This window comes from Herpailurus yagouaroundi, unplaced genomic scaffold (assembly GCF_014898765.1).
Source record: "Herpailurus yagouaroundi ecotype Mexico unplaced genomic scaffold, PumYag 162, whole genome shotgun sequence".
In the NCBI taxonomy this organism is placed as follows: Eukaryota; Metazoa; Chordata; class Mammalia; order Carnivora; family Felidae; genus Herpailurus; species Herpailurus yagouaroundi.
The window spans coordinates 6,953,972-6,969,860 of NW_024412403.1; the positions used below are offsets into that span (position 1 = coordinate 6,953,972).

The following is a 15,889-nucleotide window of genomic DNA, read 5'->3' on the forward strand; positions in this document are numbered from 1 at the left end:
TAAAAAAGTAAAGCGAAGCGAAACAAAACAATGACAGGGCATGTTTGTGTGGGCGACCAAACATGTTCTGCTAAGTGTATTCAGCACATGCTCAGAATAGTTGCTTCTGAGGCCTCTGAACGGAGGGAAGGTTTGGGGGAGAAGCAGAGGCAGGGGCATGTCTGTTCTGACTTTATACACTTCTATATAACCCTAATTATTTGAATCAGCAGATATGACCTTTAGAACTTAAATAAGGGAGGGGCGCCTGGGTGGCTCAGTCGGTTGAGCTCCTGACTTCGGCTCAGGTCAATGATCTCACAGTTCGTGGGTTCGAGCCCCACGTTGGGCTCTGTGCTGACAGCTCGGATCCTGGAGCCTGCTTCCGATTCTGTGTCTCCTTCTCTCTCTGCCCCTCTCCCACTCATACTCTGTTTCTCTCAAAAATAAATAAACATTAAAAAAAAGTCTAAAATAAAAAGAACTTAAATAAGGGAGACTCAATTTCCCTTTCTTTCTGCTTATCCCTAGCCCAACGGCACTGCCATGTTCTCACCTCTGACCTTCCCCCTCCAGCTCACGACGTTGTCCTTCAGGTTGGGTGTGAGTAGGGGGCTCTGTTGCACCCGCCTTTGGCTGCAGGTCAGGGGGACCAGCCAGTGTTTTCTCTCGCCCCAGTCCACACCGGGCTGTGCGAGGGCACGTCCCCCATGACAGCATCTTCTATAGGTGGCCCCCGTTCCTTCTGGGTGGCCTCCCCCAGCCCCCCCACCTTCACCCCCAGCCCTGCCGCCTCCTGAGCCATGGAGAACAGGTGGACAGACGGCTGGACCAAGCTGGGGATGTGAGTGCCCATGGAGAGAATATCCAAATTCAACCCACCGACCGGGGCCTGGAAGCCGGTACTTTTAAAGAGAGGAATGAAAATGAGGACGAGGACAGAGGACGCCACGCAGGGCAGCAGCCGTCCCAAGGCTTTTCCCGGTGACGTGATGGGGAAGCTCTGGGAGTTGGGGGGCTGCCGGAACCCAGTGCTGTAGACTCACAGTTCGGGAGGCCAGAGGCCTGAAGTGAAGGTGTCGGCAGGGCTGTGCCCCCTGACCCTGACCCTGGAGGAGAGGACCCTCCCTTGCCTCTTTCAGTCGCTGGTGTCCCATGGCTTCTGGCTGTGTCACCCCAGCCTCTATCTGCTCCCGGCCTCCTCCCTGCCTCTCTGACTCCCAGCCTCCTTTCCTCTCCTGGGAGGGACACCAGTCACACTGGACGAAGGGCCCACTCTGATCAGGCAAGATCTCTTCTTCATTTAACCAATTATAACTGCAAAAAGTCCAAATAAGGTCACAGTCTAAGGCACAGGTCCCCTGGGAGGGACACAGTTCAGGCCAGAGCACAGCCCCTGCAGGCTCGGGGTGCCGGCCGTCGTCACCGCATCTTCCCACTGACTTATGGTTGGAGGTCGTGGGGGGGCTGACTCTGTGTAACTTGCCTGTCAGCCCGAGTGCTGCCGGGTCACATGCGGTCCCCACCCACCCCCCCCACACCTTCCTCCTGCCCCACAGAAGCCCTCACCAGCTGTGAGCCTTGGGTCTACACTTGGCCTCTGAGTTCCTCCAAGACGAACATGGACATGTTGATCCAGAAGGTGTTGCAAGTCTCTCCTGGGGCCAACGTGCCACGATTCCTGGATGAATAAAGGCCGTTGAAGGTGAAACCTGTGACCTCCACCATTTACCTCTGGCTGTGAATTGTTCCCGAGAAGGGATTCCAACAGAGGGGGGCTGAGAACCAGATACAACACAAGTCACAGAATCTTCCAAAGCAGTGTCCCCAAGTTTTAGCAGCCATAGGTCTCCTTGGCCGCCAGTGTGGGTGGAGTAGACGCCTGTCCTGTTTAACCCACTGGTGGAGTCCCAGCCCCGGGCACCACTGTGGTATCTCTCCACATCCAGTGCCCTGCCTCTTTTCGGGGGCAGGGTTGCAGTTGGGCCCCCCTCCCTCCTACACCTGGTCCCCAAGGGTGGGCCTGGCTTTGTGACATCCTTGGGGCAGAGCCTCGCCGTGCATAAGGGACAATAACTACTGGGTTTTGCTCAGTGTTGAAGTGGGGCATCCGCAGGCAGCTGTCAGGGTACAGATCTCAGCTGCACATCACTCGTGTGTAGCTATGGGCTTGTTACTGAAACTTCCTGAGTTTCAGTTTGTTCCTCTGTGACTTGGGGGTCACTAGAGCACCCCTCACCCCGAGGCTCTCGTAAGGATTAAAGGAGACTTTTGTGTAAAGCGGGAAGCAGCATGCTAAAGCAGAGGCATCACTGTGAAGGCGTCAGGTAAATTTGGCAAAGATGGAAATCGCTTATCCATCCTCAATAAGGAGATTTAAAAAAATTTTTTTTAACGTGTATTCATTTTTGAAAGACAGAAACAGAGCACAGGCAGGGGTGGGGCGGAGAGAGAGGGAGACACAGAATCCGAAGCAGGCTCCAGGCTCCGAGCTGTCGGGACAGAGCCTGATGCGGGGCTGGAACCCACCGACTGCGAGATCATGACCTGGGCCGAAGGTGGACGCTTAACTGACTGAGCCACCCAGGCTCCCCAAGGAGATTTTTGTTTTAAGTCATAACCCCCCAGGATGGATGGGGAGACTAACAGAGACAGCAACAGTGGCTTGTGAAGGCTTGGGCACAGGGGGATGGTCCTGGGCTGGGCCAAGCTCAAGAAAGCCAAATCCCTCACCGGCAGTCCAGAACGTGGATGGTCAGGAGGTGGTACATCTGGACAGAAGGGTGGGAAGGGTCTGATTAGGGATGATGGGGTATAGGTTGCCTCAGAAGCAGCTGGGTCCCTCCCTGGAGCGTTCATCCAGCCTCAGTGGACTTAAAGGTTGACCCTCCAGAGAGCTGTGACTAGAGCTGCTCTAATGAGGGGCCTTGGGCACAGTGGCAGGTGAGACTCAGCAGAAAACAGGCGCATTGAGGAAAGAAGCACCCAGCCGGGTGCAGAGCCCCGGGCTCCTCAGCTGGCAGCCAGACTTTCATCTTCCAGGCAATAAGGTGAAGCATCCTCCCTGCTCCAAAAGAAAGGCCCAAAGGAAATTACAGCAGCGGTCCCCTAACGAATGGCACAGCCAGGTCACGTTGTAGGGGAGCTCTCGGTGGACGGGCCCCAAGGGTGGCCCCTGTGCAGATGTGGAGAGGCTTCAATCCGCTTTCTCGTTTCCGTGGAATAAAAATGAGCAGAAGCCCAAGGTAGCCAAGGATTGACTATCAAGTATCTGTGAAGAATGATGAACCCAAAAGACAAAAATACATTTAATAGCGCGTGCGCGCGCGCGCGCACACACACACACACACACACACACACACACACACACCCCGCACAGTTTGTTATCATCAGCCATCAGGGAAGTATTAATTATTTTATTTTATTTTAACATTTTTTTTCAACGTTTCTTTATTTTTGGGACAGAGAGAGACAGAGCATGAACGGGGGAGGGGCAGAGAGAGAGGGAGACACAGAATCGGAAACAGGCTCCAGGCTCCAAGCCATCAGCCCAGGGCCCGACGCAGGGCTCGAACTTGCGGACCGCGAGATCGTGACCTGGCTGAAGTCGGACGCTTAACCGACTGCGCCACCCAGGCGCCGCAGGGAAGTATTAATTAAAACTGTGTTGTTACATCCATGTTCTCACAGCGCTATTCACAATAGCCGGAAGGTGGAAACAACCTGAATGCAATTGATGGACAAACGGGCAAGCATAGTGCAGTCCATCCGCGCCATGGAACATTATTCAGCCTTAAAAAGGAAGGCAATCTGACACAGGCCATAACATGCACGAGCCTCGAGGACATGATGCGGAGGGCAATGAGCCGGACAAGTGCTATGCGATTCCATCTGTAGGAGGCCCCCCGGAGTAGTCAGATGCACAGAGATAGGAGGCAGGGTGGAGGTTACGGGGGGCTGGGGGAGTGAGGATGGGGAGTTCGGGAGTTCCAGTAATGGGTACACGGTTTCAGTTTGGGAAGATGAAGGAGCTCTGGAGAAGGATGCTGGTGACGGTAGCACAACACTTTATGATTGTTAAAACGACACATTCTATGTTGCGTACATTTTGCCGCGATTTGAAAAAAACACACATTGAGATGCCACTTCGCAGCTGCTGGGATAGCTACAATGGAGACAGGTACTGTAACAAGTGTTGCAGAGGATGTGGAGATACCAGCCCCCCCCCCCCCCCACGCTACTGGCGTGAAGGTAAGATGGCACCAGTGCTTTGGAAAACATTCTGGCCGTTTCTCAAACAGTTAAACAGAGCATTATCACGTGACCCAGCGGTCCTACTTCCAGGTATCAACCCAAGAGAGATGGAAACATATGTTTGCACAAAAACTTGCCCGTGGATGTTCATAGCAGCATTTTTCACCATAGCCAAAAGATAGAGAGAACCCAAATATTCATGCACTGATGAACGGGAAAATAAAATGTGATGTGTACGTACAATGGAATATCACACATCCATAAAAAGGAATAAAGCACTGACTCATGCGGCGATGGATGAACCTTGAAAACATCATTCTAAGAAGCCAGATGCAAACAGGCACATATTATACGATTCCATTGACATGAAATGTGTGGGATAGACAAATCGATACGGACAAAAAGCAGATCAATGGTTGCACACTCTGTGAGAAAGAAACCATTATGTATACTTTGAAAGGGTGATTTTTGTGGTATGTGAATTATATCCCAGTGAAAAAAATTTTAAACCTGGAGGACACAGAGACTATGCCTACTGTTAACCTCTTCAGAGGGCAAAGAGTTTTGTTCTACGAAAGTCAAAACTGGGGTACTATAAAAAAAACATTTGGCCAACAACAACCTATCAAGCTTTGAGGAAGTAACAACATGATAGCGGAAATGAAAGACTAAGTAGAAGGATTGGACCTTGTGGTGGAAAAACTCTATTGGAAATTGACAAAGAGAGAAGAAAGGGAGAAAATACAAGAAATGAGAAGCTCAGTCCAGGAGGTGCTGTGTTCAGATGGTGGACATTCCGGAAGGAGACGACACACAAGATGTCTTTAAAACACAATTCAGGAAACTTTTTAAGAAATGAAGGGTACTGGCATGCAGATTGTAAAGGTTCAGTATAATGGATAAAAGTAGACCCACACTAAAGCATATTTTGTGAAATTTCAGAACCACTATGTCAAAAAGAATATTGTTCAGGGTTCCAGAAGGAGAAAAGAAGGCAACACATAAAGAATCAGCCCTCAGATGGCTTTGGCTTTCCCAGCAGGAACTTTGGGAACTAGAAGATTGCTATGGAGGAAGATAATTTTCTATGTGGAATTCTATACCCACACAAACTATCCATCAAGTGCAAAGGCAGAATAAAAACCTTTTCAGAAGTTCGGGCAGCAATGGCAAGTAACAAGTTATATTCATCCTGCAAGAGGATTGGGCTTAAAAATTGTCCTGAAGGAAAAGAGTCAGAAACATAATGAAATAAGTAATACCAGTCATAGGGGCTTCGGCGAAACACAGTGTGCATTCTGCAGAGGCGCAGCATGCATGGAGCCCCTTGTGGAGGAGGGGGAAAGGGAAGGGGATGGAAATGGATGGGAAAGTGAGGTGCAGTGAGAGCAAGGAGGAGGAGCGGGTGGCCCTGGACCTCCCTGCTGTCTACTGAAGCCATCTCAGCATACGACCCAGGTGTGCAGCAGCTGAAGGGCCTTCATCAGAACAGCAGACACCCACTCCAGCCCTGGGGGACCTTGTTGGAGTTTTTGCTCAGCGGCCATAGCAAATTACCATGGACTGGTGAGGGGGGAGGGGCTTGACCCACAGACATTTATTTTCTTAGTTCTAGAGGCTGGAAGTCCCACATCAGGTGCCAGGTGATTTGGTGTCTTCTGAGGTCCCGATCCGTGGTTGTGGATGGTTGTCTTCTCTGTGTGTCCTCATATGGTCGTCCTTCCATGCTTCTCTGTGTCCTAATCTCTTCTTATAAAGACACAGTCATATTGAGTTAGGATCTACCCAATGACCTCATTTTATTTTTATTTTATTTTTTGAAAGTTTGTTTACTTATTTTTGAGAGAGAGAGAGAGAGAGAGAGAGGGAGAGAGAGACAATGGGGGAGGGGCAGAGAGACAGGGAGAGGGAATCCCAAGCGGGCTCTGTGCTGACAGTGCAGAGCCTGACCCGGAGTACAATCTCACGACCATGAGATCATGACCTGAGCTGAAATCAAGAGCCGGACGCTTAACCAAATGAGTCAGCCAGGTGCCCCCCAGTGACCTCATTTTAAATTATTCACCTTTATAGACCCGCTCTTCAAATAGAGTCACGTTCTGAGGTACTGGGAATTAGGACACCGATGTATGAATTTGAGGGGATACGATTCAGCTCACAACGGCTAGACGGATAAACTTCAGAGATTCAGCCTACAAAATAACGATGCCAGGCTCTCGGAGGTATTAGAGAGTCATCTGAATAAAGGGTGTGCATACATCGTTTAGCGATAAAACACCAAACACACCTCCACGATTATTTCTGCAGGTTGAGAACCCAATTTTCACCTCAGTCCTCCATTTATAGGTTGTTTGATCTTATTAAAGCAGCCTCTGGCTAGAACCATCACCCTTTTCATCAGAAACCGCATTAGCAGGGTTTTATCTTAAAGTGTTTTTTCCATAATGCTGTCTCATGTTCGTGGCTTTGATCTGAGACAGCCAGATCTTTGAGGTTTCACTTTCTCTTCCGTGGCTGGCCGAAGAGTCTCACTAGCTCGGTCAAGGGCCAGGTCAGAGCCAAACTTCAGCCCTACCGTGTCTCCTCCTTGCTGCCCATCCTAAGACACCTTCCTCCAAAGAAAAATGGGGCTGGCTGCTTATTTAATGTAAACAGAAACACACATAAAAGTGTGAGTTTTTTGTTTTTGTTTGTTTGTTTGTTTGTTTGTTTGTTTTGCAGCTTTGCAACAAAGGCTCTTAGTTTTATTTTGCCAAATTTGGCATTTTATCACGGACGGTGAAAGGGGCCCCTTTTTCTTAGAAGTGATGCGCCCTCCCTGCCTGGCCTCCAGGGCCTCCCACGTGGCCTGGCGTTTAATGATGGGTTATTAGAGTCAGAAGCATTTGTGGGACTGCGTGGGAGTCCAAGATTGCCTTCTGATGAGACACAGAGTCAATGTTTGTTGGCACCATGGATGGAGCTGTGTGTTACACGCAGATTGGAAACCCAACGAAACGAATGGAGAGAAGTCCTCCGAGGCCTCAAATGTCATCTCGCGGAGTAGCATCGAGCAAATATTGCATAAGCGTGAACTGCCATTGGGAAAGCCCCAGAAATTACTGACCAGGTAGACAGAGGCTGCCCAAGGGCAGGGGACACCTCCCAAAGATTCGAGAAATGTCCAGGAATTGCTCTTTGGTCACGTTGAATTAATGGACACGCCCTGAAAAGATTTTCTTTGTTTTAATAAAATTGTGTCCATCATGCACAGGTGCCTTCTGAGGCTTTGCGGCCATGCAAAGATGAGACTGACCCTGTCCCTGTTCTCGGAGGTCACCTGTGTGTGTGTGTGTGTGTGTGTGTGTGTGTGTGTGTGTGTAGAACAGCAGGAAGAAAGGACAGTCGAGATGGCTGTGCTGATCATAATATGAGGCAAAGTGGAATGTATGATTCTGATCAATATCATTCTCATCACCCCTGTTTTCCAGGTCAATCCTTACCCATCCTGCTCTATTTTTCTTCAGAGCTTATCAGACATTATGTTGCATTGCACATTCATTTGTTTGTCTGTCAATTGTTTCTCTCCCCACCCCACCCCTCCCTCATACTGCAAATTCCACCGGGGCATGGACTTCCCTTACTCCCAACCCTGGGAACTGTGCCTGGCACATTTTGGCACCATAAATATGTACTGAGTGAACAAATGCTAAATAGAAGAGATAGGAGCCTTTGTTTCAAAGCTGCAAAAAAAGCTCAAAATTTTTTTTAATGTTTATTTATTTATTTATTTATTTTTAATTTTTTTTTCAACGTTTATTTATTTTTGGGGGACAGAGAGAAACAGAGCATGAACGGAGGAGGGGCAGAGAGAGAGGGAGACACAGAATCGGAAACAGGCTCCAGGCTCTGAGCCATCAGCCCAGAGCCCGACGCGGGGCTCGAACTCCCGGACCGCGAGATCGTGACCTGGCTGAAGTCGGACGCTCAACCCACTGCGCCACCCAGGCGCCCCAATGTTTATTTATTTTTGAGAGAGAGAGAGAGAGAGAGAGGCAGAGTGTGAGCAGGGGGAGGAGCAGAAAGAGAGAGAGAGACACAGAATCCGAAGCAGGAAAAAGGTCAAAATGTTATGTGGGCTTCTCTTTACATTAAATAGAAGCCCCAGAGGGAAGGATCTAAAGCTTGTGAGGGCAAGCTGGGTGGGGGGTGGGGGGAGGACAAGAATTTTGGGAGTTCCAACCCCAGAAGAACTAGGGAAGTAGGGATTCTAGTTCTGTCGAAAGGTAGGAGGTCTGAGCTGGTAATAAAATAAAATAAAATAAAATAAAATAAAATAAAATAAAATAAAATAATTGTGTGGGTCTTTATTTCACATTATAATACATAAGATACAGTATTATTCAAAGATTTTTTCCTAAATCTTTATTGAACGAGCGCTACAGGCACAAAAAAATGTGCGAATGGGCATGGGACGTGAACAAGAGGAATGGAACTAGTACCCGGTGTATAAGAAATATCCAGTCTCACCAACAGTCAAAGCAGCAGAAATGTTGGGAAAAGAGTTTTTGCCTGTGAAATTCACAAGAAAAGAAAAAAATGTCATGCTATTCCCCGATATTGGGAAGGACACAGTAGACAATGTTGAAAAGAGAGATGCCCAAGTGTTACTGTTCGTCGTTTTATGACAGTGGAATTATGGGTGATATTTCTCTTTGGCCCTTAAAAATTGATTCATTTTATGTCCACATGTACACGTTCGTGCGGCATATCACTGCTTTACAAGAATTCCAGCTGTGGGCCTGTGGTTGGGTAAGCGGTCTACTGCCCACACAGGGTAACTTGAAGGGACAATGGAGGCATCCCAACTTCTAGAAATTTCCTGACAACTTCTACTGCCTCAAAAAAAAAAAAATATGCTCAGGGTATGGCTATGAAAGAATGAGACTGATGATTTTGTGGCTTGTGGCATCCGTCGTTATTTTGTGGGTATTCTCGGAGCTTGTGCTTCTTAAACTTATTCATGAACTTGTCAGAACATTCATGAAGAGATATTATCACATAATTGAGAAAGATACCAGAGGGTGTTACCTAGCAGCAGAATGCCTACAGAGGCAGATAAGTTGGTTAAAGAAGACCAGATCCCAAGAACCTGGGTGGAGGGAAATGGGAGGGGGCTTTGGGATGCCTGCACAGTGCTCATGTTTCCAGCCATTTGGGGAAGTTCACGTGCAGTTTGGGTTCCAATTCAGAAGTGACTTTTTAAGCCAAAGGTTGAGTCAGATGCTCTTTCTCCTTGTCACTCGGGAGAGATTCAGACTCAGGATTCCTCAATCTGAGGAAAAGCCCTTTCTTTATTTGCTGCCTGTATGAAAAGAAGGAACTTTCATGAAAATCAATCCATGAAGACTGTGCCCTTGGAGTGAATTGTGAGCAACTGCAGTGGCAGAACTGAAAAGAATCTGTAAACAGTCAGATGTCCTGAAATAGGACCACCAAGGGCCCAGAAGAATGTAAGGAAGCAAATAAAGCCAAAGAAGATAGAAAAAGATTTCTATCGCCTGGAAAGAATGAAATCTCAGTTGGGCCAGTACGAAACCACTCTTGTAGTCCCATTGATGAAGAGTTTCTGGAAGATCCTCAAAAAGCAGAAGCTGGAGGGGTCGATCTCCACCCAAAAGCACAATTTTACACTTATTGTATACACTTATCCACAGGTTGGTGAGCAGGAAAATGGATATGAGTCATACTTTGGAACATGGATTCTATAATCAACACATCACTTTGCTACTAAAACAATGGTGGTGAAGTTTGAGAGAGGAATTCTATGTGATAATAGTAGACTAGGTAATTCAGGGCAGCAAGGAATTCTGGTGGAAATCGTTTTTAAAAATCTTCTGGGGCGCCTGGGTGGCGCAGTGGGTTGAGCGTCCGACTTCAGCCAGGTCACGATCTCGCGGTCCGGGAGTTCGAGCCCCGCGTCGGGCTCTGGGCTGATGGCTCAGAGCCTGGAGCCTGTTTCCGATTCTGTGTCTCCCTCTCTCTCTGCCCCTCCCCCGTTCATGCTCTGTCTCTCTCTGTCCCAAAAATAAATAAAACGTTGAAAAAAAAATTAAAAAAAAAATCTTCTGGAAGGCATCAAGAAATCAACAAAATAATAAAGAATTACTAGGCCAGAGTTCGGGGGAGGATGAAAGTCCAAGATGGTAAAGTTGAGTCTTATGTTGCTTTTTCCCCCTCTGATTTTTGCAAGGGCATCAAAAAGGCTGAGAAGTTGAACCTCATGGAGATAAAAGTTTGGAAACCAAAACTTGCCAAGAGGGGAAAGGAAATATTAGAGATAATAGCAGAAATGGATGAGTCATATATCTATATAGCAAGCTGAACAAATCCAAAAGGTAGTTCTTTCAAAAGAGTAATTAAATTGATAAATCTCCGGCAAGACAGATTGAAAAAAAAAAAAGACACAAGTAACTAATACTGGGAATTAAAAAGGAGATAACACTACAGTTTCTACGTTAGGCAGATATTGTGGCTAACTTTTCGAAAAACATTTAAAAATTAAGATAATACTGTACAAATTCCTAGAAAAATGTAACACACCCAGACAACATTTAAAAGAAAGAAAATCAGAATAGTCCCATAACTATTAACATAATTACATTAAGGATTTAACACTAACTGCCCCCCCCCTTCTCCACCCTGAACACACACACACACACACACACACACACACGCAAACACACACACAGATCCTTGGGATCGGAGGGATTCACTGGCAAATCTAACAAGGATTTAAAGAACGAAAATCACTAAAATTGCACAAAATGTTCTATAGAGTCGAAAAAGAAGACCACTATTCAACCTTTCACAAGAGCATATCCCTGATTAAAAAAAACAAAACAAAACAAAACTGACAAAGACATCACAAGAAAAGACAATTACAGGCCAATCTCATGAATCCACATAGACGCAAAAATCCGAAACCAAATTTTAACTAGTCAAATCCAACATAGAAAGAGGGCAGCACATCATGACCAAGTTAGGTTTAATTTAAGAATGCAAGGTTGGTAAACATTTGAAAATAAATGATTATAAATCTACCATGTTAGGGGCGCCTGGGTGGCGCAGTCGGTTGAGCGTCCGACTTCAGCCAGGTCATGATCTCGCGGTCCGGGAGTTCGAGCCCCGCGTCGGGCTCTGGGCTGATGGCTCAGAGCCTGGAGCCTGTTTCGGATTCTGTGTCTCCCTCTCTCTCTGCCCCTCCCCCGTTCATGCTCTGTCTCTCTCTGTCCCAAAAATAAACGTTGAAAAAAAAATTAAAAAAAAAATCTACCATGTTAACAAAATAAAGGAGAAAAATAAAACCTCACTAGATGCTGGGAAAGCATTTTATTTTTTTTAATTTTTATTCTACCTATTTTATTTTTTAATATTTTAGAGAGAGAGAGAACACAAGTGGGGGAGAGGGGCAGAGGGAGAGAGAGAGAGAGAGAGAGAGAGAGAGAGAGAGAGAGAGAGAGAGAAACTGAGGCAGGCTCCATGCTCAGCAAGGAACTAATGCAGGGCTCAATCCCATTACACTGAAATCATGACCTGAGCCAAAATCAAGTGTTGGACACCCAACCGACTGACCCACCCAGGCGCCCCTGGAAAGCATTTTATAAAATTCAATATTCATGCATGACAAAAAGTCATAGCCTACCAGGAATGGATAGGAACTTCCTTGATTTGTCAGCTGATGTCTTAGAAAACCGATAATGATTATCATTCTTTTTTTGTTTTTGTTTTGTTTTTTTTTAAATGTTTACTTATTTTCAAGAGAGAAAGAAACAGAAAGCAAGCAGGGGAGGGGCAGAGAGAGACACACAGAATCCGAAGCAGGCTCAAGGCTCTGAGCTGTCAGCACAGGTCCCAATCCAGGGCTTAAATTCACAAACTGAGAGATCATGACCTGAGCTGAAGTTGGACACTTAACCGACTGAGCCACCCAGGTGCCCCGAATGATTCTCATTCTTAATGGTGCAATATTAAAAGCTTTTACCTTTGAAATCAGCAACCAGGCAAGGATGTCTGCTGCTGCTACTTTTATTCTCCTCTGCATTGGAGATACTAGACAGTGCAATAAGTTAAGAAAAAGAAATAAAGTGTAAGTTTTGCAAAGAAAAATAAAATGGTCAATATTCACAAATGGTGCAATTAAATATAGAGAGAATTTAAAAAATTAGGATTTAAGTAAACTAGTGATATCAATAAGTAAGTTTAGCAAGACTCCTTGATATGAGTTTTACATCCTACCCTCAAATTACGCAAGAGAAAAATGGAAAAAGACTTGAGGATGCATGCCAAAGAAAGATATTCAAAAGGCCAATAAATATAGGAAAAAATGCTCAACATCATCAGTAATTGGAAATATGCAAATTAAAAATATCGAGGTTCTACAACACACTCATCACAGTGGCTAAAACTAAACTAAGTGTCTGTGTCAAAAACTGGTGAAGGTGAGGAGCAATGGAAACTCTCTCCTATAAACCACAATTCTAATAACTGAAGGAAACAGTTTGGTTTTATCTACTGAAATGAATACCTGCATGGCTTCATTCTCAGTAATTCTACTCCTAGGTAGGGGTGCCTGGGTGGCTCAGTCAGTTAAGCACCCAACTTCGGCTCAGGTCATGATCTCATGGTTTGTGGGTTCAAGCCCCGCATCGGGCTCTGTGCTGACAGCTCAGAGCCTGGAGCCTGCTTCAGATTCTGTGTCTCCCTCTCTCTCTGCCCCTCCCCTGCTCATGCTCTGTTTCTGTCTTTCAAAAATAAATAAATGTTAAAAAAAAAATTCCACTCCTAGGTAGAGACCCAGGAGAGAGGCATGTCTATGTTTACCAAGAGACTTGTACAAGAATCTTCCCAGCAGCATTCTGTGTGCAATCTTTAGACTGGAAACGACCCAGCTGTCTATCAGCGATGGAATGGATTCACGAACACGTTATTTTCATAGCATAAACTACTATACTGTAGTGAACACTGAACGACAGTTACACGAACGTGAATGAATCTTGCGAATATAATGAGGAACAAAAAAAGCCAGGTCCTCAAGAAAATACTTTGTAGAATTCCACTCCTAGAAAGTTTAAAAAACAGGCAGATGTAAACTATAGTGTCAAATTGGTCTTGCTTCAGTGATAAACTAAAGAAGAGTAAGGAAACGTTTAGCAAGAGTCAGGAAAGGAGAACCATGGTCTTTGGAGGGGAAGAGGGTGTAGCTTCAGGAGGGAGGACTAGGGGCTCCTGGGTGCTCTCAAGCTTCTATTTCTTGACCTGTGGCTCTGTTACACGGGTGGTTCTTTTGTTGGTTTGGTTTGGAGGTGGTGGTGGTTGTTTTATGACATTCACTGAACGGCTCATTTCTGATTTGCACACTTTTCTGCGTTTGTAGCGCATTTCACAATCACGTCAGCTAAAAAACAACCCAACTTCTCTACATTTGAAAAATACGAAGTTATTTGGGTCCACTGTTGGCATGGTTTAAGCATCTACAGTGAGGAAGACCCGATAGGCTCTACCACAGGGCCCTGACGAAAGCTCGGTTTCCCCCACCGCGTGCTGGGTGCTATGACGCATGCTCGAAAAGAGCGTATCTTATTGGCCAGCAGAGAGGGAGAATAACCAATCGGGGCCACCGCGTGCATCCAGGGCTTGTCTTTTGCACTGCACAGAAAACGAAGGCAAGAGATGAAATGTTTCCAACATGCTTTACAATATCGCCTGGTCTAAAGAAAAAGTGTTACTATGAGACGATACTATAATAGCAGGGAGAGCCCCTCAGAAGATTTTGAGGACTGGTTACTGCTGCCAATGCTGAAAAACAAAAGACTTACATTCCATGAGTCACTGAGACCACACAGCTTGAATCCAATATACAACCACTGTGGCAAAGGAGGGAGTCACATTCCGGGCAAATCTACGTGGGATTTCCTTGCACACGGGATCACCAGTTGAGCACCTACTATGTGTCCAGTGCTTTTCCAGAAGCTGGGGATACCAAAGGGAATAAAACAGAAAACATCCCTGTCTTCTCGGCATTTGTTTTCTTGTCGGGAGAGAAAGACCATACAGGAGTCATGTAATAATATGGCTGAGACGGTATTGAGGGCCGGGAAGAAAATAAAGCAGCTAACGCGAGAGAGTGAAGGTGGTTGAGATGCCGCCCGCCGGGAGGCTCTCAGGAGCCTCATCCCAGGGGCCACTGATGTGGGAGGACCATTTCATAAAAGTCACATCCATTCAAAAGGTGGAGGTCCACAAGTCTTGGACGGCAGGAGGGAAGAGTCATCAGGGAGATGGTTTTGTTAATGAAAGACCATAAAGGAGATGGTTACAAAGCATTTCTTTTCCATGATGGAACTGGAACTATTTTTATACCTTGAAGAGATTGTGATGTGCAGTGAATATAATAGGGGCAGTTTATAGAATAATATCATCGCAATGCTTTTGAAGCACGGACAGGTCTCTACAGTCTCTTGGGCGCCGTCGAAGATGACTGATTTTGGAGACAAAAATAACGTCATCATTCTAAATTTAAGACTTGGAGTGTGCTTTCAAAAAATTATTTAACACCTTTTTTTTTTTTTTTTTCCTCAACACTTGAACACTTGTCTTTCTTACCCAAGAAACCCTCACACTTTCCGGTCATAATGATGATGTATGTGACACCCAACTTGGCAAGTCTCGTGGGGCAGGCTAAAAGGGGAACTGCCCGCCGCCGAGGTAATTATCGAAGAAACCAGTACACTTTAATTTTGCTTTAGAACAACCGAGGACGAATCATCTTTGCTTTCAGCCAGAGATTTCTCCCGGCCAGAATTTTCTCCAATTACATAATAAATAATGGATGTCTCATACTTCAGATTATTTCCACATTCGTTTTACATGCTATAGCTTGTCTTCTAAACGTAAAAGCGTGTTCAGTTGTAAACTGGAGACCAGGGAACGGAATGTTCTCTGGACTTGAAAACTCTATGTACTTTGCCTTCTTCCTTTTTAATATTATAGAGCTTGTCTAAACAAACGTAGCCCAGTCTTCAACCAGTCCCAGCTAAGACAAGGAAATGATAAACTAAGCACTTCATTACGAAGACTTCAGAGAGAGAGAGAGAGAGAGAGAGAGAGAGAGAGAGGAGATACTATGTTTTGAGCGGATCAACTTGATTTTTCCCCCCAGACTTTTCAGAAATTGTCCATTGTGGGAAAGGCACAGAATGGCCACGGTGTCTGTTTGCACAAGAAGTCGTGTGAGCTGCCTGTGTGGTGTGGGCCCACCGGGCCTGTTCCCAATCCCCCTGCCCCTCTGCCTCCCATCACGAAGAGCCACGTCTCGCTGCCCTCTCTGTGGCATCAGGTTTTTCCAAAAAAGTAGCTTAATTTTCCCAAGAGATAGAAGTTGCAGAATTGCCCCAGGAATTACAGAGTTCACCGTGGCCCACGCTGTGCTGAACATCGGGCATGGTTTTCCGATTCGCCAGCAGGCGGAACTGTCACTGGGGCCTCTGAGAAAGTGTGCCCCCTTCTGGGGAAGGTGGGGATTTGTCCAGGCCTGACCTCTCCCGGTCAGAGGCATCCTTCCTGGAAAATCAGGTTTCTTCAGCCTTACTGTGGCCACGGCAGGGACACAGAGGAC

At 46.2% G+C, this 15,889-nt stretch overlaps 1 non-coding gene across 1 annotated transcript; it reads left to right on the plus strand.

The window, feature by feature from the left end:
• Nucleotides 1-245: 245 nt before the first annotated feature.
• TRNAR-UCG (transfer RNA arginine (anticodon UCG)) lies at nt 246-331 on the plus strand. Its single transcript has one exon. It is a non-coding gene; the product is annotated as a tRNA-Arg (tRNA).
• Nucleotides 332-15,889: the final 15,558 nt, after the last annotated feature.